The sequence below is a fragment of the Canis lupus genome, chromosome 22 (assembly GCF_011100685.1).
Source record: "Canis lupus familiaris isolate Mischka breed German Shepherd chromosome 22, alternate assembly UU_Cfam_GSD_1.0, whole genome shotgun sequence".
In the NCBI taxonomy this organism is placed as follows: Eukaryota; Metazoa; Chordata; class Mammalia; order Carnivora; family Canidae; genus Canis; species Canis lupus.
Window position 1 is genome coordinate 53,234,357 of NC_049243.1, and position 27,476 is coordinate 53,261,832.

General features: G+C 36.3%; 1 long non-coding RNA gene across 1 annotated transcript in view; it reads left to right on the plus strand.

The window, feature by feature from the left end:
• Positions 1–19,199, plus strand: part of LOC111091808 — a 35,914-nt gene extending 16,715 nt beyond the window's left edge. Inside the window, exon 4 of the long non-coding RNA XR_005376082.1 lies at positions 18,838–19,199. This is a non-coding gene — a long non-coding RNA (uncharacterized LOC111091808). The remainder of the gene's footprint in view (positions 1–18,837) is intronic.
• The last annotated feature ends 8,277 nt before the right edge of the window (positions 19,200–27,476 follow it).

The following is a 27,476-nucleotide window of genomic DNA, read 5'->3' on the forward strand; positions in this document are numbered from 1 at the left end:
GAAGAGAGCAGACTCCCACGACAATGCTATATCATATTTAAGGAAGACACCAGCTTAATTGTGCATCCAGTGACCGAGGCTTTAGATTAAAAAAAATTATTTTGGGGGATCCCTGGGTGGCTCAGCGGTTTGGCGCCTGCCTTTGGCCCAGGGTGCAATCCTGGAGTCCCAGGATCGAGTCCCACGTCGGGCTCCTGGCATGGAGCCTGCTTCTCCCTCCTCCTTTGTCTCTGCCTCTCTCTCTGTCTATCATAAATAAATAAATAAATCTTTTTAAAAAATTATTTTCATGCTGTTTGTAGATAGCAATAGGAAGTCATTGGTATTTCTTTGAAGCATTTATTGAGGGTGAGGCATGCAAAAAAAAAAAAAGGAAAGAAAAACTCTGAAGTTATGGGGGACCTGAAAAACATGATTAAAACAGTTTTTTCTCTCTCAGTTTCTACAGTCACTTGTAGAAAGATACACAACCCACATGTGTATAGACAGTTCCATGACTGAATGATGGGACTGCTCTAGCAATAAATCAAGGCAGAATGATACAGATTGAGAAAGAATTCAGAAATATATATATACTTTTTAATGTGTCAAAAAAAGAGAGGATAGCTAGGGCCTGACTTGACTTGGGATAGTTCAAGCTAAAAGAAATGTAGATATCTGCCTTCACAATTTTTTCTGTGCAGAAATCTGTGATATAAAATGTATCTGGACTCCAAGGATGAATCAAATAAATAGCTTCTACTAGAAAACATATTAGTTTATGAAATTAATTATGTAATTGTTGGCTACTTATTCCCCTAGAGCTTATTAATCAAATGTATCCATACTTCATCTGTAGTGTGGAAGGATTATCACATGGAGAGAACTATACCATCTATTGTGATCTTGGTTAATTTCTCTTTAAATTTTTTCATGTTCAAGTAAAATCTTTACTAAGGGTAATTTTTTTCTTTGCAAGTTGATTTGACAGACAACAAATCATGTAATGAGTGACTAGACGCATATATGTATCAAAGCAAAACTAAATTATGTACCTTACAGAATTTCTATCAAAACCTGTGTTTGAGGATAGCCTGGGTGGCTCAGGCTTCAGCCCAAGGCATGATCCTGGAGACTGGGGATTGAGCCCCTTGTCGCTCCCTGCATAGAGCCTGCTTCTCCCTCTGCCTGTGTCTCTGCCTCTCTCTCTCTCTCTCTCTGTATCTCTCATGAATACATCAATAAAATTAAAAAAAAAACCTGTGATTGAAAATTTTATGAAATCATTATCCTTCTGCATTTATGGTTTGATTTTTTTATATGGCAAAGAGTGGCCACGACTTACATGATACAGGTCTAACTTATTCAACCATTAAGATTATCTTAACATTAAAAATAATAACAATAGGGACTATTCAATGAAAATTTAGTATGTACTAGGGAGTGTTTTCAGTGCTTTATCTGTATTAACTTAATCTCACAACAGACCTATAATGTAGGCTGGTATAATTATCTCCACCTTAAAAATGAGAAAACTGAAGCACAGAGAGTTTAAGGAACTTGCCAATGGTACAGAAGTAATGGAAGAACTGGGCATGACCTCAGGCAACAGACGGTTAGAAACCTTGGTCCTTTTGCTTTTTCTTTCTTTCTTTTTTTTTTTTTTAAGATTTATTTATTTATTCCAGAGAAAGAGAGAGAGAGAGAGAGCACACTTGAGGGGATGGGGAGAGGGAGAAGGACAGAGAGTCAAGCAGACTCTGAGCTGAGTGTGGAACCTGACACGGGGCTCAATCTCACACCCCTGAGATTGTGACCTGAGCTGAAACCAAGAGTTCGATGCTTCACAGACTGCACCACCAAGGTGCCTCAGAGTTCTTGATATTAAGCAATACTTTCTATTGCCTTCAAAGAAATAGAGCTAAAGTCATTCTTTCTTATGTAAAGATATTTTATAAGTTCAAAAAGTATTAACTAAAAATCAATATAGTATTCTTATTTTCCATCATGCCTCAAAAGAAACATAATTGGCTGCTGAGGTTCTCACTAAGCAAAAGTGTGGTATTGTAGAAAATTGCAGGTGTCTGTGCAGAGCCTTTGGAATATTAGTATTTTGACCCAGTTCAAAAGTTCATGTTTCTATCTAGTAAGGACATGCATAAGGCTCACCTCCTGACTGGCCTTCTGGCTCCATTTCAAACCCCCTTGACAAAGTAACTCCATGTTATTTTACCTTTCACAGTGGCAAGACTATGGGTTGCAAACAGTCTGTCATTTTTTGTTCCTTTACCTTTTCTCCTCCTCCACCCATGAAATATAGTTGCATACACTCCATGTTGATTCTTTTTATTATTATGCATCATGGCAAGAAGAGATTTCATTACCCCTGTATCCCCAGCAGCTACTTGCAAGTGATTTGTTTTGGGAATTGCCTGGACATGCTCTAAGCTGATTGGACTTTTGATTGTTATTGTTTGTTTCTTTTCTTAGTTCTAGTTTTTTTGTCTGAATTTGATCATGCTTTTCTTATACCTACTTAAATGAGATAAATAGCTCACTGTGAAAAACTATAACCCAAAACCTTGCTTTTCATCTACTGAGACAGAGATCACACAAATTCTGTGAAGATAGCTTTTATCCCCCCACAAGAATCCTCATTTACTTCCACCTCCTTTGTTGCTTTGAACTAGCCCCCTCAATGATAACCTAGCATTTTTGCAAATAAGTGTGTGCTTCACTTCTTTGCTTCTTAGCATTGTACTTCCTCTTTCTTTGCTTGGATCCATCAGAATGGAGTCTTCTCTATTGGTGTATTAGCTCCACTGTTTGCTGGGTGTCAGCTTCATCCGTTTCTTTCCTGGTAGCCACTCCATCTGTTTTGGTGTCTGGCTTCCCAGCTGTCTCCTTGTTTCACTGAAAATGAGTTTTTCTTTTGTATTTGCTATTTTCTCAATGACCTCTAAGATGAGATAACAAAAACTAAATTTTTATGGTCATGTTCAAACTGAAAACAACTCTTTCTAATTCCTTAATTAAATGTACCAAGTAACTTATTATGCTCCCGTGTTTTAGAATATCATAAAAGTAAGCTTTAGCAATATACCTTAAAATTAATGGCATAGAATATTTTGTATAAGAAATCTGTCTGGATGGATGCATCTATGTGAATATCATTTTAATATCCTCATATGTTTATTCCATATGTTATCACAAAGTAACATAATGATATGAATGTTCCTGCAACCTTCAAGGATGACATCTTTGCAGTTCCATATGATAATGGGTCAGGTATTTTGATAGGTTCATTAAAATATTCAAACTTAAAACCTACTCCTTAAGGTATTCTTCAACATATGATAAACTGGAAAAAACCTCACAATGTTTCAATGAGCCACCTTTTACACTATCTTTCAAAAAGAGAAGGATGGAATTTACTGAAAAAATCAAAACCCATCACCAGTATTCATCACTGTCAAATTTCTGGTCAACTTGCCCTTCACAGAAGTAGCTCACCATGCATTTCTAGATCTGTGATAGGCTTAATTCCTCCTTCAGAGCAAGTAGCATGCCTTTTCAACAAGTATGATTTAGAATGACTTGTATGATGAGAATCATTTTTGAGACATACATTGTTACTGCTATTATAAAAATGAACAAATGGATGGATGAATAATATGAAAGTAGAAAAAAGAGAAAAGTTTTTGAAGATGAGCACAATTTGGGTATAGAATCTAGAGGTAATAATAAATAGAACGAGGTACATAGTAGACATGAAATTGAATTGGGATCAAGATAAAAAGGCATGAGTCTAATCTTTGCAATGCTCACAGACTGAACTCAGAGTGCATACATCTTCAGTAGAATCCATAGATCAGGGATTTTTAAACTCTTGACTAGGCATAACTCGAGGGTGGCCCAACAAGATACCTCAGGGATAATGAAGGAGACAGAGGGGTCAGGTGGGCAGATCTTTTCACCAAGAAAGGCTTCTAGAACAAAGCCATTTAAAAGAATATCACCAGGCAGCCCCAGTGCCTTAGCAGTTTAATGCTGCCTTCAGCCCAGGGCATGATCCTGGAGACCCCAGAATCGAGTCCCACATCAGGCTCCCTGCATGGAGTCTGCTTCTCCCTCTGCCTGTGTCTCTGCCTCTCTCTCTTTCAATCTCTCTCTCTCCCTCTCTCTCTCTGTCTCTAAAAAATAAATAAAATATTTAAAAAAATAAAAAATCAAAGAATATCATCTATACTGTGCAAATCTGTAAAACTGCTTAAAAAAAGGGAGCTGAGGCTTAAAAATGTTTGGATAGCACTTTTTGATATAGCCTTAATGAAATTGCTAGAATATGCAATGTGGTCAGCAGTATCCCCCTTGAGCTATGTTGGGTAGATATGGAATTCAAAGAACTACGTGAACATCTTGGCTTTGCTCTTCATTGCTAGCACAGCCTTCCATGTAGGAGAGTAATGGGCTGGTCACAGTGAGGATATATGACTCCTCTTCAGTGCCTGACAACTTTTGCTACATAACTGTGACCCTCATGTCTTAAGACATGACTTCAGAGTAATAGTGGGCTCAAGTGAAAAGTTCATGGTAATAAATGCTTTGTGGAAATCAAATGTGAGTCCACATTCCCATTTGCTATTTTTTAAAAAAAAATGTTTCTACCTCTTTCTTCTATGGCCAGTCTTAAGTTTAAAGATAATTTATCTCCAAAAGAATCTAAGCATGGAAACAAATTGTGCCTTTTGACACTGAATGATGATCATGATAACATTGAATCAATTACTAAGAATGGTTCATGTAGTGCAAAGAATTGTGCTTATTTCTAGAAGATCTAGAAAATAGGTATTTAATTAAATTAAGTTTTAATTTTATTTAGTGAGTGTAGTAGTCAGGGTTCTCCAGAGAAAACATAATGAATAGGATAGATAGATGATAGATAGATAGATAGATGATAGATAGATAGATAGATAGATAGATAGATAATTGATAGATGATAGATAATTGATAGATAGATAGATAGATAAATAGATAGATAGATAGATAGATAGATAGATAGATAGATAGATAGATAGATAAATTGGTATAGAAGGTCACCTAGAGGAGAGTTAGAGTTTGAGTCTGAGGGCAATCTTTTGGCAGAATTCCTTCCTTTCCTGGGAAGTCAGTGTTTTTCTATTAAGGTCTTCAATTGATTGAATGAGGCCCACCCACATTCTGGAGGACAATCAGCTTTACTCAAAGTCTACTAATTTTACTGTTAATCTTATCTAAAATAATACCTTCATAGAAGCATTTTGAATAATCTTGGACCAAATACCTAGGTATTATGGACAAGCCAAGTTGATATGTAAAATTAACTATCACAGATGGACAAAGACTATTATAACAGCTACATGCTATCATCAGGGACCTAAAGTTTTTCAGTATTTCAGCTTCATTGTATAAATGACTTTCATCTTCTAGTTTGCCTCATGGTCACAAGATGGCTGCTAATATTCAGGCAACATATTGGTGGTTCATTGAAGGAAGGAGTAAAAGCAAAATGGTTTTGTTGTTGCCCATATCTATTTTATATGCTCATCTTTATCTACAGAACAGATTGGAAAACAGCTTTTAGTGGGCAAAATACAATTCCCAACAAAAAACCCACAAAAAAGCAAAAGATAAAAAAATAAAAAAATAAAGAAGGGAGGCATGTATGGTGGATAAGCAACTAGTAGCCTTTGCAATAGCAGCTCTTTTCAGGAATACTTGTGTGCCAGGTCCTGTGCCAAGTACTTGGTACACATGATCTCATCTACTCTCACAAAAGCCCTATAAAATAGAAATAATTATAATCATCTTCACCGAAAGGGAGAGAAGCCTACGCTTAAAGGCTTTAAGCAACTGGATCCAGGTCAAACACTTAGGAAGAGGTACCTGAAAATGGGCTGTGGGACCTTCTGACAGCTCTGCTTGTTTTATGGCTGCCATTTCTCCTCAGTTGATGACTGCTCTTCACCCCCTGTGGTTTTGAGTGCTCAGCATCATGTGCCTTTTGTTCTTAAACTCGAAACCACAAGGTCGCAAGAGTTCTTCTACAACTTCTAATTGCATATAAAATATTAACTTGAGCAAGTGTGCTCCCAGTATTCACTTGCATTAAGCATGTTAAATTAAACCTCTTCTGTTCGTTATCTCAGATTATTTAAATCGAATAAAATAGTTCAAAGATGCCATTTGTGTAATATATTAAAATATCAAATATATAGATGTTTGAAATATGGTTTTTAAGCAGGAAATCCACCCACTTGTGCTTCCATTTCCAAACTACAAGCAAGCAAGTGCTCCTTTTGTGTGTATAAGTCATACTTCCCATGTGATTCAAGATGCTGAGAAAATCAATGACTCTGCTTCCAATCACAAAGTTGTTACCCTGAAGCCATTCTTAGTTTTCTTCTTTGTTCCTATCTTCAGCCCAACCAATTGTCTCTACCCCTTCCCAGTATCCTCTATGTCCAAACCTGGGCTGCTTCCATCGTGTGATAATGGGTGAGTGAAAATGGTCCCCATTGTGTACCTTAGCTCATTGGTCCCGGAAGGCCCACAACAAAGTTCCTATATCCATCCCAGAAGACCAATTAGCTGCTGCAATGTCTTTTGAAATGGATAGCATATTTTATTATTTTAAACTTATGGCAGCCTTTGTTTTTCTACTTGACTGACATTGTGACCTTGATTCTTCTTCCACTAATGCTACTGATCTTAATTTGATTTTGTTGCTTTGCTGCTACCAGAGTCTAACAGCTAATGCTATCTATGGAAAAAGAATTCTGGCCATGCTGTTCTAACAGTTAGGCATCAATTTTGTGGCCTCCTGAAAATCAATTGTGTCCAAGGACATAAAATTAATTCCCCATTGGTTTGTCTCAGAGGCTTACGAGGCTTTCTTAATTAACCTCTAAATGGATGCTAGAAAGTGGTTGTGTCCTAGACTAGTCCTTTTCTCATATTGAGTTCCTGTCTTCCTGGGTGACCCTCCCTGCCTTTAACACAGAACAAACCTTCCTCCCAGATGGTCGATGTAAGCTCCACACTTGTCATACCACACCACCGGCTACTCAACCCTCCCCACACATAAGCAGTTTAATAGCTATCATTGATCTTCCTGTCTCAATGGTGGAAAGATGGTGGAGGTGACAGGAATCTGAGATCATGAATTCTTTTCCAGGTGTTCAAGCTGTCACAGTTTCAAAGGCATGTATGCAGAGGAGATATTTCCAATTAAATTCCCATTTTCCCTAAATTTTGGAGAACTTGTCTTCAAATTTCTCTATTGGACTTTTGACCTTAGCAAATGCAATTAAAACAAGTATAGGAAACAAGGACTTTATTTACCTCTAACTTGACCTCTTTTTCTTAGTTTTACATCTTAATTTTAGCAATTAATATCTTACGTAAGAGAGAAAGAAAGAGAGGCGAATCTAAAGACAACCTGATCAAAATACAGGAGAATTTCCATTTGTCCAAAGCAGAATTTTCCCAGGTAGGCCACCTCAGAATTTTTCCGTAGCAGATAGGTTCTTTCAAAGGGTAGATTGAAATGGGCCAAATTTTCAACACAAGCTGCACAAGGAGAAACAAAAAGAAAGAAGGAAAAATTTAATAGGAAAGGAAAATAGTACTGGAATCATGAGGAATGGGCATATTCTCTGTCTTTCACAGGGATCCTTTCCCTTAGTATCTTGGTCTGATAATAACTGTGTGCCCTCGCACTTGGCATGGGTATGCCATTCTAATACTTGGGACCAGAATAGATGTGGTAGGTGAAGAAAGGAATGGCTAGTGTGGCTTCTTTATCAGAGGAGCCCTTTAAACATTGACTATACCTTTGGCTTTGGTCCCCAGAAAACATTGCCTTTTATTTGAGAAGGCCAGTAAATCCAAAAAGTTCACTCACAGACTTCTGAGAGTTTTTGCTCCGATGGTTAGAATGTGCCGTGAACAACGAGATCTATCTTCTGTCTGCTCCCAGTTCTCTGGTTTGCTTAAACCAACACAGCAGTTTGCCCCCAAAATCTGTCTAGTTAGATGGAATAGATAGCATCCCACCAAATCCATCATTTCAATGGAAGATATATTTAGAGCTGCAGGATGGAGTCAGGTATGATCTCTTTTAGCCAGCAATGTTTTAGTAAACTATAAAGGACATATGGAATTTCTATGACAGGGGCATCCAGGACGCAGAAGCTCAGGTCTGTCTGGAGAGCGAAAGAATCGCAAAGACAAAAACAAACAAACAAACAAAACACATGCTTCTGACAGAGATCTTTGCTGTAGGGCTCTAACTGATCTTTTGTTGTAGGGCTGGGTGCGGAAGACCAAGCAGTGAATCTGGCTGTTATTTATGATTTGGGTTCTTCTGACATTTCTTTTTGGGCCTCTTTCTTTTTATATATAACATGGACATGCTAATTCTTAGCCTACAAAATTGGTGTAATGACTCAACAAAATAATATAGCTGGGAAAAAAGGAGCACTTTGTAACTGGAAAAACTAGTGTATGCATTCAGTAAATGTTTAGAATACAGTCACTTCAAAGTATATGAGAGATATCCTCATAATATTTAAAGGTCTTCACCTTATAATTATAATAATGCATGGTGTTATGCAGGAAGGAGGGTCAGAGACACAAGTTAATTACTTGTGTGTGTGTGTATGTGTGTGTGTTGGGGGGGACACTTTGTTGCAAGACTCCCTACATTTTGGGGGGACAAGTGGAGTGGGTAAAAGGAACATGGCCCATACAGGGTATTTCAAGACAGACTTCTCCCTACTTTGCAAATTCTCAACAGCATGAAAGTCATCAGAAACCTGCTAGTATCCAGTTAAGTAAGTTACTATATAGACCAATTATTTCATCTCCACTCCCAGAAAGACCTGAGTCTCCTTTTACACATAAAACAGATCTGTCTTATTTCTACGTGAATGAGACATTGGATAAAATTCAATCTTTCCTTCTCAGAATATTTTTATAAAAGAAAAGAGTCCACATGTTCCAAAGAGTATCTGAATTAGCATTTCCTGAACTCAGTTCCTTAGAAGACAATTCATCATGAGAGCTTACTAAATATCAAAGTATGGTTAGTTTGGGAAAGGCTGGGCTTTAAAATTAGATGGGTCATCTTGGAATCACTAATATGTTAATTTGTATTGTGATAGATGCACTATAAGTTCACAAAACTTACATGAGTGGGAGGAGATTTCAACAATGGTAGGGTCCCATCTTATTTTTCACCAAGCATTTTAAATAAATGTACAATGCCTTATGTTTGAAACTAGAGACAGCACAGCAGAGTAATTAAGAGCCCAGGCCAATCTCATGGGGTAGCAATGAAAACCAAATGAGATAAAGTTTACAAAGCACTTAGAATAATGCCTGGCACACAATAAGTGCTACATAAGCCATTGTCTTTTATATAAGGAGAAATTGCATGAAGAAAATCTTTGTGTAAAATAGAAGTTATTTAAGCACGATTTCCCCCTTTCTTTGGGCTTGTTTGGCACACTTAAATCTTTATTGAGGGCTTTAGAATTACCCTAGAAGAAGAAATATAAAAAACAAAAGCAGAATAAATTCTGGTTACATCTAGAGAAATGATGGATTTATGGCATATTTGGAATAAGCAAGAGTGAATATAAACTCATGGATGGGTTTTGAGCAGCTGTGTTTCCATGGGCAAATATTGCATGGAGACACAAGTTAGGCATTATTATCATAACTATTTTAACTATTTTAAAGATGAATAATTTCAAAAAGAAAGAAGTTATGTATCTGCTTAAGCAGAATTTCAAATATTTGGCACAGCTAAGACTTGAACACTGGTATCCTTGCTCTAATCATTATATTTTTAGCCTAACCTTGTAGCAACCTCTCAAGTAACTTGTTCAACTCTACAGGTTGGCGATGAAACTCACTGGCACAGAGGGAAGAATGTGCTGAAGACTCTGGAATCTGGAAATCTTTTTGTTTTATTCTCCTTATATATTCTTTTCCCCCTAAATTGCAATAATTTTCTGCAGCTGTTCATGAAAATTCAAGTCTAGACTTTACAATGTATATTTGATTTTGACACACATGTTTTGTAGCAAATTTTGTAATAGAGTAATTGGAACTTAGATTATAAACTGCTGTTTGTCACATTTAATTGATATTTTGGTTGTTTCCACACAGTTTGAGTGTGAGAGTGATGCTATGGTATTCTTGGGTGTCTTGAGTGTTTCCTAAAACTATAGAAAGATGTGGCTAGTGAGAGCTATTTTGGGAGGTGCTGAAATGATTTCAATGGGAAGATATCCCAGGCTTCAGATATTGAAGAAATGCCTGAAATTCCATTCATTCATTTGACTGCTATTCCTCAAACTGAATGTGAGCTGAAAGAAGCCATGTGGCACATACATTATTGTGTGTGTGTGTGTGTGTGTGTGTGCAGGCAAGTACTTGAAATTGCTCTAAGTTGATATGTGGGAACATGGAAGTAGACTTTCATTCCCTTAGCACTCCAGATTTCACAATGAGAACAGGAACAGATTTGGTTGGGGAGAGGGAAGTTATAGTGGTACATTCTATTTTTTCACATGCTTTCCTATACGCATCTCCACCTGATGACCTTAGGTTCAGTCTCCTTTCTGGTGATCCTTAATGTTATATCTCCATCCTTTGTCTATACACTGAGTTCATGCGTCAACTGCCTACCCAATATCTGAACATGGATGCTGTGTAAATGTCTTAGACTTAACATCTCTAAAGCAAAATAATTTATTTCTTTCCATATTCCCAAAGACTTTCCCTTTCCTAATCTCATTTCAGCAAGTGATGACACCATCCGTTGAGTTGTTTAGGTTAGAACAGTAGGAAGTTCCTGTGTCCAATTCTTAAAGTGAACATCTCATTGATTGGCAGATACTATCAATGGCACCTCCACAATAGAGCAAGAATCCACTGATCTGTTTGTCATTTCTACTACTACTACATTAATCCAAGCCATCACCATCCAGCTATAGATTCTCACTTAGATTTTTGCACCACACTGTACCAAGCCTCCCTACTTCTACTTTACTACCTGACAGTTCTGCACATAGTAACCAGGATGATATGTGGCTTCTAGAGATAATAAGTCAGAATAAATAAAAGTCCATAGGAGCTGATCCACCTACTATTTTGGCCATAGATATATAGGAGTAACAAATTATCAGTTCCCAAAAGGACAAGCAAAATTTTCCCTCAGTGCTCCTTCTGCTATGTGGGGAAGTACAATAAGCCTAGTTAATTGGGTCCAAGACTAACAATTATTGTAAGAAAAGGAGAAAACCTGTATGAGTGTGTTGATCGCACATCTCACCCTAACTGCAGGATAGTGGCCTTGTATCTATTTAATATAGTCAACATAAGCCCGGTGGAAGGCCCATAGCTCACCTACCCTATCTACTCTCACTGTATAGTGGGAAAATAAATGAATGGGAACCACAACCTGGATCCACTACCCTCTGGGGGACTATGGGTCATACTTGAGAACCTCTGGTATTTATAAGTTGCTGAAATGCTATGCCATCCAGATTGTCCACTCCACCTCAAGTAAGAGATGCTCTGCCAGATGTCAAGGGCAAAGTGGAGTTCCCTAGTCCACAGAGAGGCAACACATGGAAAGGTGATCTTTTTATGAATGAGATAGATTATTATATATTGAACTGAACAGGTGCAATATTGTTTTCTTTATGTAACATTTTTCTTCCAACTCATGTAGCTGATGTGGAAAAATGAAAACTGGAATTTATTCCAGATTGTAAGGTGCTTTATAAAATGCAGAGTATGAACAGGGAAGATCCCTGATAGTAAAAAGAAATGACAGCCCAAGACTCTTTCTGCTCCTACTGGAAAAGAGAAGCACTAAAGGTTATATGTGATCTGGATTTATGAAACAGGATATGAGACCAGATAGGCCTTACAGAAAATATAGCTTCTTTTAGTAATTATAATGTCTTGTTTAAATTGTTAGCCCCTTACTTGAGAACTTAGCAGGGTAATGATGGCTATAGTATTCAGATTAGGGATTCTAGATTCTAGGTTTTACTTAGATCCACAACTAATGGGTATTTATTTTCATTTTCCTTTTTTAAAACTTGGAGTATATTTTCTCAATACCAGTATTGAATGCAGAGGTTTTGGAAGGAGGTGAAGGGCTAACCACAAGCATTAACATTACTTTTTTGGTGTCATATCAGCTGAATCAGATACACACCTGAGCAATCGCTACTCTCTCTGTCAATAATAAATGAGAAAAGGCCAGGAACAGAGTGAGCAAAATTACACAAAAGGGGAAAAATGGATTTCATTGCCACATGTTCCAAAAATATTGGTTAAGTTATGGTGTTTATCACTCAAGGTATATGCTTTAAAAAGCACACGAATATGTTATGTCAGTTAAGTGTGCTGATCCATTCTTCATCAGATTAAAAATGAAGGGATAAAAAAAAGCAGGCTGACACCATGTTATATAGGATTATAGTTTTTTATTAAAGATTAGCAGACTTTCCACTATCTAACACGCCTGACTTCTCCCAGTCCATTGCCTTTGGAAGGCAGGATGACAAAATTCAAATTTCAAATGCAGCTAGAGAATGAATAAAGTGTGCAGATGACTCAGCCCAGAGAAAATATGACTGTCGGAGTATTACCGTAAAACAAGCCTCACTGTTCTGGCTGTCAACACAAATAATCGGAGTGAGCAGGAAGGACCCAGTAGAGAAGGGGGATCTAAATGAATATGGAGTCCTCAATCTTTCAACTTGTTAGAAAGAAAGGAAAAAGAATGCCTTTGTGAAGAAGAAAGAGAATCCTTATATATTTAAATTTATAGGACTGATTTAATTTTCATCTGTAAATTGAAATAGGAGATTGCCTGAGTAACTGGCAGCCTTTGGAAAACACCTGGTCAGCATGCAGCAGAATAGTTATAGATTAGAACTCTGCATGGTCAAGTCTCAGATGGGTAGTCTATTCTCTCAAAAAAAAAATCATTTTACCTGATATATAGCTTATTTATTCATGAACTGTTTTTAAAGGTTTGGGTTTCCTAAATACGAAAATGAAACACCACAATGATTCTGGAATTAAATACATAGCCTACCTCTTTGTATGCTTCCAAGCAGACTATAGGATGAAATGAGGAATGGTGACTAGGGATTGCCCCCTATTGATTGTGAACAATCAGGTTTGTGGTCTCTGTATTTGATGAACAAAGACTGGGGTCTTGAAAGATCTAACAGAGGATAAGCTTAGAGATGTGTTCATTGTCGTAAAGATGGGTGTTTACAAGAAATCTCTCTAAAACAGAAATTTTAATTTAAGGGACCAATACATTGATTAGGGAGTAAGCAGAAAGGACAAGCACAGATCGGTCAGTTTGACATTTAAAGCAACATGCTCCATGTTATGAATTCGGCCCTGCATTTCAGGGAATATAATAAATTTGAAAGGCAGAATTTGGATCAGTTATTTCTTATACTATGTCAACTATTTCTTTATAGACCCAGCTACCTTCAAAAGAGCTTGAAGTGACAAGGGCAATAAAGCTGGCATCAGTCTCCAAGCTCTTACAGTGGTGGCCCTGTGAATCCAGTTTCCCCCACCAGGGCCCCTGAGAACTTGCACATGGAGTTTGTCCCATGTTATAGTTCTCCTATATTACAATACCTACAACTTGTCTCTATTCATATTAGTAATGTGTCCTCATACGGAACTAAAAACTGCACTTAGGAGATGAGAGCTCTTCCACAGGATACATGATTTTGGGGGCCCCCACCTGAGGGTAGGTCAGTGGCAATGAGTTTCACTCCAATATTGCTTGGTATAGATTTCGCGGTTCCTCCATCCTCACGTTACCCTTTCCCTTTGATGGAAAAAGAGAGGACAGTTTTACCAACTTTACTTGTTTAATTCAAAGTCAGGTCATAAACATTCACATCGTAGCTATAAGCACACCCCTAGAACCACCAGAATGAACTTCTTTGTCACTATTTCTTGTGGGAAATTTGCATCTGATATAGACATCTGAGGTTATGCATATTTTGTATAAAAAGTTATCTCTCATATCCTTCAGAGTTTATCTGTATTTGCATTTATCATTTGAATGTCCTTCAGTTAAATTTTGTGAATTTTTACCAAAGGTATTATACATTTGAATAGATGTATTTTCTAGGTAATTTTATAGTTTCTTTTTTTCACTTTTGAGTGGATTTTCTTTTTCTGTTTCATTCTTTACTTAGTTATGTTTGCTAAAAGTTTCTAAAATTTCAAATTGTAGTCTGGTTTCATAAACCTGATTTTATTTGACTCATTTTCTTTAGTTTTTAATGTTGACAATGATATCACTAGTGACCTGTCATTTTATGTTTGTATTTCTTTTTACTGTATTATTTATTGGTTAGGTTATCCAGTATAATGTTGTGTAATTATGATATTATCAGATTTTTTTTCTTTTTTCCCCCCTGTATGGAATGCATAAAGTTCCAAAAAAGATTTTTTTCACTAATACCACTTACCAGGTTAATGATTATCGTGTCTAATTCCACTCTGCTAAGTTTTTATTGTGAAAGTTTTAATTTTATAAAACATATTTTGGATATATTAAGATGACCACATTTTTTCTTTTATCTATTAATTGCACACTGTGTTACTCAATTTTCTAAAATAATCTTGCCGCTATTTGGTTAGGATACATTTTTAAAAAAACATACTGCTGACTTATAAATAGCTATATTTTTAGTTAAAATTTTTATTCTCTTTGGTATTGGAAGCTTTGTGAATCTTCCCGCTTTTTTCATTTTCAAGGAGAAAGTACATAAGATTGAAGAAGAGTTTGCATAAATTCATTATTCCCGTTCCTTGAAAGTTAGAAAGCATATGTTTAACAGCCTATGCTTCTACTTTCTGTATTTTGGGGATAGTGTAGAATATTCACAAGGGAGTTTTTTTATTTTTTATTTTTTTTTACTATGTACTGGACTAGTCAGGGGTGTGTGCATGTGTGAGTGTGTGCTCATAAATGTGTGTGTGTGGTTAGATTAACTTTTCTATTGGACGTGCACTTTTCAAATCACTTACTTATTAAAGTTAGATTTTTAAATCTATACTTGTTACTACAATAAAAATATTCTTCACATGATATTTTTTTCCTCAGGAGATAATATCCTTTTTTATTTTTACTATTTTTTCTTTCTTTGTCTATTTTATTGAGCTTATTTCAAAAAGACTATTTCGTTTTGTTGATGGTTTCTGGAGTTTTTGTTTGTTTGCTTACATTCTGTTTCAGTTTTATGTATTTTTTTCATGTATTATTCATATTTTTCTTCATTTATCTGAATTTACTAAAATCTTTTCTTGTGCTTCAAGCTAAATTATTTTCCTTAGTCAACACTTATTTTCAATGTGTCTTGTTTTATAATAAAAACATTTAAGGCTATAATTTTTATATAAGTACGGATAAAGCTGTATTTGACCACATTTTCTATAAACTGTTTTTGTTATCATTTGATTCTAGGTATTTTGTAGTTTTTATTATGTTATTCTCTGACCTATGCATTACGAAGGATGAGTTTAGTGTTGTTTCCAAGTACTTGGGGAATTACAATTTTTTTAAAATTTATGTATTACCAAAGAATTTTTATATTCACTAAGTTTTAAGACATACAAAAAAAAATACTGTGAAAATTTGTCACACTTCTTCTTGCGCAACTAGCTACAACTCCTCGCTGGATGCAATCATGATTCTTGATACTGCCCTGCCAGATGTTTCTCTGAATTTTCAAGCACCATATACGGATTCTTTTTCCCACAGGAAGAAATGACATGTGATTCAGTTTTAATTTTAACAGTGCACCTAGAGATGTTGCATTCTATATGAAACAGTAAGATATCCTATCATTTGAATGTAGCATACTTAACTTGTCCCATTCTGTAGGCATAGAAGTAGTTTTACATAACACACGGTGGCTGCAAAGAATGCTCTTGTTCATACAATACTTTATAAAAGTGTAGTATCAATTCCAGAAAATGAATCGCTGAGTCACAGAGCATGTGCATAGCATTTTGATAGTTGTTGTCTAATCATCTTTCATGGAACTTATAAAAATGTATATTCCCATCAATGTACATATTTTTCAGAACACTTTGTGTGTTTTTATTTGTTTGTTTGTTTTTGTTTTACTACAAACTACCCTTTGTTTATCTTGATGCTTTTTTTGGTCTTTTTCCTCTTGATTTATAAAACTATTTTTTTAAGATTTTATTTATTTAGAGTGTAAGGTAAGGAGGGGCAGATGGAGAGGGAGAGAGAGAATCTCAAGTAGACTCTGGGCTCAGCATGGAGCCTGATGGGGCAGCTCAGTTTCATGACAATCAGATTGTCAGATTGAGATAACAATCTGAACTGAAATCAAGAGTAAGATGATGAACAAACAGAGCCACCCACATGCCCCAAGAGTAGTTATATATCAAGAAAATTTTCTTGCTGTTTAAGATGTGAAATGAAAATATTTACCCAAATTAACATTAGTCTTTAGTTTTATGAAGTTTTCTGGGAAGAATCTTAAATTTTCATTTATTAAAATTCATCAGTGCTTTATTTGCTGTCTTTTGTCTTTTGTTTTATATTTAGAGATGCCATGCCCCCTATGAAATTTTAAAAACAAATCTACCTATCATGCTTTATTTTTGTGCATTTCTATTTTTTTAACCAGTTGTTTCAATCCTTGATCCATCTGGATTTATTTTAATGGAAGATATGAAATAAATTTCCAAATTTTTATTTTTCCTTTAGATAACTACCCAGTTCCCCATTTGTTGAAAATGCATCTTTCCCATTGATTTGAACTGTCAACCTATGTTATGTTTTGAACATTCCTTCCCTTTCAACACTTCAAACTTTGCACTTTTTGGACCAGCCTGTCTTTTGTTTCCATGATCATTCTATGTAGTCTTTCAAAACAGTATCTTCAAGTAAAAAAAATAAATAAATAAAAATAAATAAATAAATAAATACAAAAACAAACCCCACTCTCGGCCTCTAGACATAAATCTCTGCTTATCTCCCCTGTTAGGGGCAAAATACCTTTCATTTTTCCTCACTAACCTGGAGAAAAACAGGTATGATTAATTGCTTTATCTAATTATTCTGTCACAGATGGAATAGATAACAGCAGTAAACACAAGTGGAGTAATTGTACTTAAAAACACTCTTCAAAAAATGTTATCTTATAAATTTTTGGTATTATAATTTGTTGTAAAGTAAGATTGTTTAAATTGTAGTATGATGTTTAGTCAAAAATAATTAGATGAAGATCTCTCCCTATACACATTTTCTCTGAGGAAGTCAAGCCAGGATTTTTAAACTGTGAATTACTATGTGAGACTGAGGGGTCTGTGAAGAAGATTCTGGAGAGTTTGCAGATAAGACTGGATGCCCAGCAGCATTTCTGTATCTAGTAGAGCACCTGTAGTTGCACCTGTTTTATTCAATGGACATTTTTATAAAATGTTACTTGAAAGACATTTCTGGTGTTAAAAAGATTTGAAGACACTAAAGTGTACTGATAAGACTACAATTTGCACACAGTTCTAAGATATTTAAAAATTCATAGTACACTTTAATTCATTGAGAAGCCATTTATAATTATTCTATGATTCATTCAGTGATCTTTTCTCCACAATCTCATGACATCTTCTGTAAATCTTTTTATTTGTCAGGGTTCTCCAGAGAAACAGAACCAATAGGATATAATATATATTTATTATAAGGAATTAGCTCATGTGATTATGAAGTCTGACAAGTACCAAGGCCTACAACCAGCAAGTTGAATACCCAGCAGAGCTGATGGTATAGTTCCAGTCCAAAGGCTGGGTATCAACACCAAAGAACCAGTGTCTCGGTTCAAGTCCAAAGTCAAGAAAGAGGCTAACATCCCTTTGGAGGCATTTGGGTATAAGGAGTTCCTCTTATTTGAGGGATGGTCAGCTTTTGTTCTAGACAGGCCTTCAACTGATTAGATGGGGCCCATACTAGGGAGAATAATCTGCTTCACTCAGTCAACGGACTTAAATGTTAATTTAACCCAAAAACACCCTGACAGAAATACCCAGCATAATGTTTGACTAAATATCTGGGCACCACATGGCCCAGTTAAGTTAATACATAAAATTATGTGTTAAGCCATAAGTGAACTTCTCACATTTGGTATCTAAAACATCTATTATTCCATAAATACAGAGACAGTCTTTAGACCTATGTATTTTTTGGTAGTAAAAACTGTTTGATCTAGAATAAGCTTCAACAAATCTTGAATAAACTAATGAATTAATTGACCTTGATAAAATTCTACATGTTGAGTTAAGGATAATTAACATTTTGGCAAGAATTTGGATTCCTTTTTAATGGAAAATTCAAATGAACTCTCCTAGCTGGAGATTAGTAGACCATGTTCTTAATTAATTGAACAGTTTTTTGTTTCTGTTTTTTTTTTTTTAAGAATAAATAAGGCTAATTGTCTTACTAAGGCTAGTCCTTGAATCCCTAAAATAATGAGTTACTCCACCGTAACTCAAATTAAAGTGTCCAGACAGACATAAATTTTCACTAAAAAAATGAAAGCTATATATATATTATATATATTCACTTAGTTCAAATTAGATGTTAAAATGTGTTTAGTTCAAATGTAAAAAAATATCTGAATTTATGATAATTTTAGTGACTTTAAATAATATCTACTGATCTTTCTTTTAGTAACTTCCACAATTAATTTTGTGTAAATCTTTTTCCAGACAGGCTCCACAGGGGAAATGGCACACGGTTCAAGAGGATACATCTTTTTGAATGTCTGACTAACAAATCCTTGGATCTCAAAAGATAACGGTAGAATCAGAAGGACCCCAGACAGTCTGCTTCCTGCTCAATGTGGTCTCATCATCCAGATCATTCTGTGCAAGGAGACAGTAATGATAGGAATGAAAAAAATTGTGTCTACATATAATCTACTGGTTCCCTAAAGCTGAGAAAAGCAATGCCAAGTTGATTAATATGGATCCCTTAATTTCTGTAATCGTTTGCAACCTAGTCTTTATGGGGGAATTTTTCTTAGACTTAACATAATGCTACCTCCTTGGCTATAAACTTCTGTTGTTGTGTTGGGAAATTAGTTTGGTCTTAAATTTTCTTTGGTGAATAATACAACTGGCTTTGGGGACTTGATTCATGGATACATTCTCCTTAGGAAACTATTGCTCTGTGGTACTACTGGCTTTTGACTTCTGAATCGCCATATTTATCCCTGAGGGCACTAATGCTCCCAACCAGTCAGTGGCTGCCTTCATTCCTGAATCAGTCTTCTTGAAGAACATATACTTCTTGTATCCTGGGTTTAGGCCTCTGGGGTTAGGGTCTTCCCACTTTGTTATTTCAATCTGCAGCTGCTCCTAATCTGGATCCCCAACAACTACTCTCAAAGTTCTTTTTCTATGGGAGACTTGTGCCTGAGCTCAACTTAAGCACCACATCCAAGTTTTTTTTTTTTTTTTTAAGATTTATTTATTTATTTATTTATTTATTTATTTATTTATTTATTTATGATAGACATAGAAAGAAAGAGAGGCAGAGATACAGGAGGAGAGAGAAGCAGGCTCCATGCCGGGAGCATGACGCGAGACTCGATCCCAGGACTCCAGGATCACGACCTGGGCCAAAGGCAGGTGCCAAACTGCTGAGCCACCCAGGGATTCCCCCCCCCCCCACATCCAAGTATTGACACAATGTATGTCCCTTGCATCCTTTGCTTTTCATAGAAAGAGGAATAGGGTGGTGAAATAAATGATGTTGCTTGGATTGAATGCAGGTCTGTCACAGCCACCTAAGAAAGGGGACTTATGTGTCCATGCAGTGCAGGAGAAAACTAACACGTCAAAGAAAACAGCTTAAACAATGTCTCTAATATTGATTTTAAAGGACATATAGGGGAAATATGAGAAGAGTTTACAGAAAAATACTATCTTATGTGTTGACCTAGAATTCTATTTTAATTAAATTATTTTGGTGCACCTTGTTCACTGTCCTTTCCCCAAACAATTGAAGAAAAACCTGTTGGTTAGACTTTTGAGGTAGGAAGAAAATCACATTGAGTCTTAGGAGGGTCTCTCAGTGAGGAAATTATGCAAACTCCAATAGACTTTTACACCAGTCAATGATTTAAGAACCCAGGATAGGCAGTTTTAAGGTGGATAATTCAAGGTATGGGAGCAGTTGGGAATGGACATAGTTTACAGTTTTGGTTTTGCTGGGGCATCAAAGAGGTGAAAATCTTGAAGCAAGTCTCACACAAACTTAGTTTTAATAAGTTAGTAGTTGCTTTGGTCTTGTCTTCCAGAGCAGGTAATTCCAGGAGCAAAAAGATAAGCTATTTTTGCTTGATGTTGGTATAGGAAAACATTAGAAAGTATGCCAGTATTGTTTAATTTGGGGATAGGAATTACGCTGACTTATGTCCTTGGTCTTCAGTTGACCTAGGCTAGCATCCTATATGTTTTTAGAGAGAAGTGTAAAAAAAATTAAGGAAAATTCTTCTCAGCTATCTACCAGTATACTTATACAAACCCGAACACATATTCATAGATACAAGAAACTACTATAGTCAATATTTACTATGGAGTTTCTACTTTGAGAGGAACTACAAACAGACCAGTTGTATCATGTTTATTTTAAAGCCTTTCTGAGAAAAAAAATAATCACATTCAATTTCTCTTTAGTTTTAATAAGGTAAAAGGTTCAGAATATCGAAGTATTTGAGTGTTTTTACAGTTCATCTTTGATGAGTGGTAGAAGAATATGTCTAAGTCCATCCTGAAGTCAGGCTGTTGAAAATCTGAAAACAGTTACCTCGTAAAGATTCTCCATTATGTCTTAGCCAAAAAAATCCTTATAGAAAGACTCAAGAAAAGTTCATGTCTTTGGTTTTCCCTAAGATTTCACTTAAACAATAGTTTTCTTACTGGCATATCCCTGGAGAATCAACACCATTACTGGCCATAAAATCATAACTCATTCCATACATAAAGAACTCAGACTACTGCAGAAAATGTTTATATGCCAAATCTTTTCTTTCTGTGGCAAAAATATTCTGGCAGATGCAGAGCAATTTCTAGAGAGTGGAGTGCAGAAGAGTTCAAGGGCATTCCTCCTGGAAGTGGGAGAGTTGAATGTGGAAAGCAGTGTTTTGGCAATTAGCTCAGTGTTCCTTCAGCCATGTCATCGCTGCTGTGAAACTGGGCATTGTGAGAACAGAATCAGTCTTTAAAAAGGCAATTACCTTTATACCTGGGATACCTTTCTAGATAATCTAGGCCAGTCTGAATCCAAACAAAGAGTATTAAATTTCTTACTAGTCACCTGAACTCTGCAGCAAGGTGTCTGTGGGATGAGTGGGTGACAAGGAGCCTTGGCCCAAGGCCTCCCTGTGCTGGGCATTTCAAAATCACCCTGCTCCGGGAGAGAGCCCTCACTTCAGAGAATTTCAAGTATGAGAGGAGAAGAATTAGTTTAATTTTTAAAATTTCAATACATCATGGCTCTACACTTTTACAAAATCCAATTAAACTAAATTACTAGAATAAGAAAAGGGGAGAAAAAGCATACAAAACACAAACACACTTATTATTATTATTATTATTATTATTATTCTGTTATTGCATTCACCAAACATAAAGTTACTTTAAGTTTACTTAAAGTTTAAAGTTACTTTAGAACTGTCACAATGCTTACTCACATTTCCTTTTTTTTAAAAAAAATTAATTAGTTAATTAATTCATGACAGACACAGAGAGGCAGAGACATAGGCTGAGGGAGAAGCAGGCTCTCTGCGGGGATCCCAGTGCAGGACTCAATCCCAGGCTCCAGGATCATGCTCTGAGCCAAAGGCAGACACTCAACCACTGAGCCACCCAGGTTTCCTGCTTACTCACATTTTCTATAATGTGTGTCACCATGGAACCAAAACAGAAATATCAGTGATCCAGGTCACACCTTGATGAGGATTGCTTTAAGTCAGGGCATATCCAGGCCACCAATGTTGAGGAGTTTGTGATGCACGCAGAGATGATGCTTAGAAGCTCAGAGTTGTGTATTTGCCTGCCTGCTTGCATTTATCCCTGTCTCTTAGAGCACTATTATTTTCTATCTTGAATTTGTAGTATTGTATGCTTGTTTTCCTCTCCCTGTTTCTAAAATGTAAGCTTTTTTTTAAAGATCTGTGTCTGAATTACATGTATAACCTTCACTACCCAACTCAGCACCTTGCCTATAAGAGATCAATAAAATAATATCATTTAATGAATGTACCCATCTTCATAAATATAACAAAACCATACAAAACAAATTATCATTGAAATCAGATTACTGGTAAACAAGTACAGCTACCCTTTTCTTATGTTGTAGAAGTTTCAAATCCTGCTAGAGATAAAATAATCAATTGGTATCCTGGTACTAAATATGTTGAAAAGATGTTGAGATCCTAACCCATAGACCTATGGCTATAACCTTATTGGGAAGTAGAGTCTTTGCAGATGTAATTGGTAACTAATAAGATTAAGTCATTAAGGTGGACTCTAATGCAATATGCTGGGTATAGGAACAGATGAGAGGAAGACAGGGAAGGCAGACTGATGAATGATGACAGAGGCAGAGGTTGGACTCATGTAGCCACAGCCCCCAAAACACGGGAGCCTACCAGAAGCTGCATAGGACAAGGGAAGATCCTCAGCAGAGGGTTTTAAGGGACTTCGGCCATGCCAACACTTTCATTTTGGGCTTCTGGCCTCCAGAACTGTGAGAGAAAAAGTCTCCTGTTTTAAAGCCACTCATCTGTGGTGCTTTGTTCCAGCAGCCTAGGAAATAAATACATCAGGGAAATATGGGGGAAAAAAAAAAAAAAAAGGAAGAGTGGATTCCCCATGGAACTCCTTCAAACCTGGACAACAGACAAAGAACTTTAGCAATTCAGATTCTGGGCTGAAGCCGAGGACCAGGGCTTTACCGATTCTGTGCCTACAAAGAAAGTGATGAGTGCAATATATCTGGTAAGCATCCAGTTTTAAAATCCAAACACACTGGCTTAGACCTAGAGAAGAAAACACCAGGTAAAGAAGTGGCTTTGCTCCCAGTGTCTGGTGCAACACAAGGACCCTTCCACACCCCTGAAGGAGAGGTGTGAGGTCTAATAATAACACTTTAAAGGGACTCCTGGGTGGCTGCGTCAGTTACGTGTCTGCCTTTGGCTCCAGTCATGATCTCAGGATCCTGGGATGGAGTTCTGCATTGGGCTTCCTGCTCAGTGGAGAGCCTGTTTCTCCCTCTCCTTTCTTCATCTCCCCTGCTCGTTCTCTCTCTCTCTCTCTCTGTCTCTCTCTCTCTCAAATAACTAAATAAAATCTTTTAAAAAGTAACACCTTATATGTGCCAGTGTGTCCCTAATTCTTTTTCCTGAACATCACTCATTATTTCCTGGAGGAGTGATAGCAGGCTTATAAAAAAATACTGGGGCAGCCCCGGTGGCTCAGCAGTTTAGCTCTGCCTTCACCCCGGGGTGTGATCCTGGAGACCCGGGATCGAGTCCCACATCAGGCTCCCTGCATGGAGCCTGCTTCTCCCTCTGCCTGTGTCTCTGCCTCTCTCTCTCTCTGTGTGTCTCTAATGAATAATTAAATAAAATCTTAAAAAAAAAAAGAAATACTGATCATAAGCCCTCCTATTCCTGTAATTTCTCTCTACTGATTTGTTGTTTATGGTATTCTAAAGAAAATAATGGAAAATAGTTATTTTACAGGATTTTAAATGCTTATCAAAATAACACTCAGATATGAAATAGCATTGAAAGCATATATGAAACTTGAATTCTGAAGACCTACAGATCAATCCTGTATTGATTCAAACCGTTTAAAAGCTTGTTAGGTGTGTATTGGCAGTAATGCATTAAGCCCAGGATACTGCATTAAAATGTGTAGAATCAGGTATATGAAGCCATTAGTATACGTCCATTAAGTACAATATAACACTCATAAAATTTATGGAATCAAGTATATGAGGCCAGTACCACATGGATATTAATTCTCAATTCTAGATTTATTTAACCATAACTTGTTAAAGAAAAAGGTCTTCAATTCATAATAAAAATTGGAGGAAATATGCAGAAAAACTCAAGTAGAAACAAGAACAGGTAGAGACGGACGAGCAGATTTAAAGCAAAGTAATAAAACAAAAGCAATCTATTAAAATATCAACTGCCCTTAAAAGTGAGAAGGGAATCTTAAAATTGAACACAAGGGCATAACTTTTAGATGCTATTATACATGTAAAAGGAAAAGCAGTTATCTGCAATATTTTTAAAGGTCAAGGATATATTTGGAAATAGGTCAGTGAGAAGGAGAGTGGCCAGGTGCCAGGTGTGCCTTGGAAAAGGCGGCTCCCATCTTGGCTCTGCTGACTGATAAAGAGCTCAGGGGTACCGGCTGTGAGCAGTCGGGAATGTGATCACTGAAGGTGTCATCAACATCAGCCAACATTTGCTGTGTGTCTGAGGCAGCAAAGTAGAAGACGAGCAATTCTAGGGAAATGCTGCTGGTCTGCAAAACTCAGGTGAATCTAATAACAAATCGGACTGCTAACTATGGATCCTCTGCTGCCATGAAACTCAAAAGTCCATCAGAAGCATTGAAATCATGTGATTTCTTACCCCTCATTAGGAAGCATTCTAATTAGAAAAATCAATGACTCCAGCATATCCTGAAAATAGGAGGACAAAGTTGAGCCAATGAAGACATGGCAGCTCAACACAGCAAAGGAAGCAAGGGAGACTCTAACCTATTTAATACTTTCCACGTGGTAGACAGTCCTCTAAATGTGCTGCTATGTGTATCATTATTAATTCACTTAATCTTCGAAATACCTCAGAGGGAAGGCACCCCTTACCAACTAAGAAACTAAGGTATCAATGGATTAATTTACTTACCCAAAGTCCCACAGCTGGCAAGAGTTGGAGACTGGGTACAAATCCAGGTAGTCTTTCTCAAGGTCAGTGGCCACTCCTTGTCATTAAATAATAGGGACATCTAATACTTGCCTAGTTTTTGCTTGTGGACTTTCTGAAGCTATGGTATGTTTACATAAAGTGTTTCAACTTGCTTCTTTTTTTTTAAGATTTTATTTATTTACTCAGGAGAGACACACACATGCACACACACAGGCAGACACAGGCAGAGGGAGAAACAGACTCCAAGTAGGGAGCCCGATGTGGGATTCGATCCCAGGACTGGAGGACCATGCCCCGGGCCAAAGGCAGGCGCCAAGATCCAGGGATCCCCAAGATCCCTTCTGTTTTTATAAAAAGTATTAAATTTGCTTCTCAATCTGTTTTGTTTTTATATACAGCTTTTCAGCTTGCTACTCATAGTTTTTAAAGATTCCTTTGCAATTTCTTTTAAACAGAAGCTGGAAATACGTGCCTTTATATAACATGAAATAAGTCAAGAAGTAGGTAAGCCTATCAGCAGATGGAATATTAAGGTCCTTTATCTCTTTATGATTTATGGAAGGTTTTTTTTTTTCTTTTCTTATTTCAAAGCAAAACAATAGGATATCTCTGGGTAACAAGATGATATGTGTATATACAATGGAGTAATAACAATTTCTATGACTCATAAACTAGCTTCAAAATCAACTCCATAGCGGAATTGCAAAAATGTCCTATTCAACAACAGTATGCTAGAATAAGGATATAGCTTCCTGTGTGACAATGCTTATTTTAAAAGCGAATTGGGATTAGGCTTGTGTCAGTATTAGATTCATTGTTTAGAGCACAGACTAAGTTCTCACTTCCTTCATTAGCTTGTATTTATTAAAACTAAAAAACAAGACAAAAGAAAACATGGATAAGTCCTGTAAATGTACAAACATTAATCTTGTAGGTAATTGCTATTAGCAGACACTTCAGCTGGAATTCATTGATAAAACAGAAACAAATGCGAGTTAAAAAATGAGATCCAAAGCAGCAATATATGTCTCGTGTGCTTTTCTTTTTAGTCTTTGCTCGTTCATTGTATCTAAAACACTGAAGATCATGCACTTTGACACTAGGAAACTTGCCTATTGATCTCCTTGATATTGATTAGTAAACATTTGTACAAATATGATTTGAAAATTGTTCAAATTCATAATGAGATATGCAGAATACATTAAGTTCTGAATGAATCTACATAAAGTTAACTCATCATTATTGATTTTAAGATGGAAATATAACATTGAGATTTTAAGTTAGCTCAGCTGGCTGAAGTTAAATATCGTGGGATTGATCTCATATACTTACCTATGTTCTCTACTTATAACTCATTAGGATTGCTATTGCTTTTGGTCTGGTCATTGTTTGTAGTCTTTTCCTTAGGCAGAGCTAGGAAATACTGTTTATGGGACACCTGGGTGGCTGTTGAGCGTTGGCCTTTGGCTCAGGACGTGATCCTGTGGTTCTGTATCGGGTCCTGCATCGGGCTCCTTGAGGGGAGCCTGCTTCTCCCTCTGCCTATATCGCTCTCTGCCTTTCCTTCTCTGTGTCTCTCATGAATAAATAAATAAAATCTAAAAAAAAAAAGGAAATATTGTTTATATTTGGGCAATTCTTTCTTATACTTAAAGAATACTTTAACTACACACTTATTTGCTCTATCATATATGTATCCATCCTCTTCTATCATTTATGTATCACCTGGACTGCATTATAAGATATCAATGATGAAAAAGCTTAAGATTTCTTTGGATTCACTTGTGCTTGGGACACATATCACCAGATATATATATATATATATATATATATATATATATATATATATATATATATAGCTGAAATACTGTGTTTTGAAATCATTTAGTTTGATTAGGACACCAACATCCCAAGAAAGGACAAAATTGTTTTATTTTGCTTTTGATATATAAGGTTTTTTTGGGGGGTTTTTTTGTTTTTTTTTTTGTTTTTGTTTTTGTTTTTGTTTTTTTTATTTTTTTTAAAAGAGGAGTTAGGGGGAAGGGCAAGTAGAGAAGGAAAGAGAGAATCTTAAGAAGGATCCATGCTGGGTGCCATTCCCAGGGCTCTGAGATCCTAACCTGAGTGAAAATCCACTGAGCCATCCAGGCGCCCCCTGCCCCTTACAGATTATTTTTTGAAACTGATTTAATTTTGTCTTATATAAAACATGTTCATGGTTCTAAAGGCAAAACTACAAATACATGACCTTCAGAGAAGTCAAACTTCCATCCTTGTGCCCTCCCTGACTTTTTTTTTATTGGCTTTTATTTTATTTTATTTTTTACCTTGGAGGCTGGTAGGCATGAAGGCAAGGTTGTGCGTCCTTTAATTTTTTTTCTATTTTCTTTT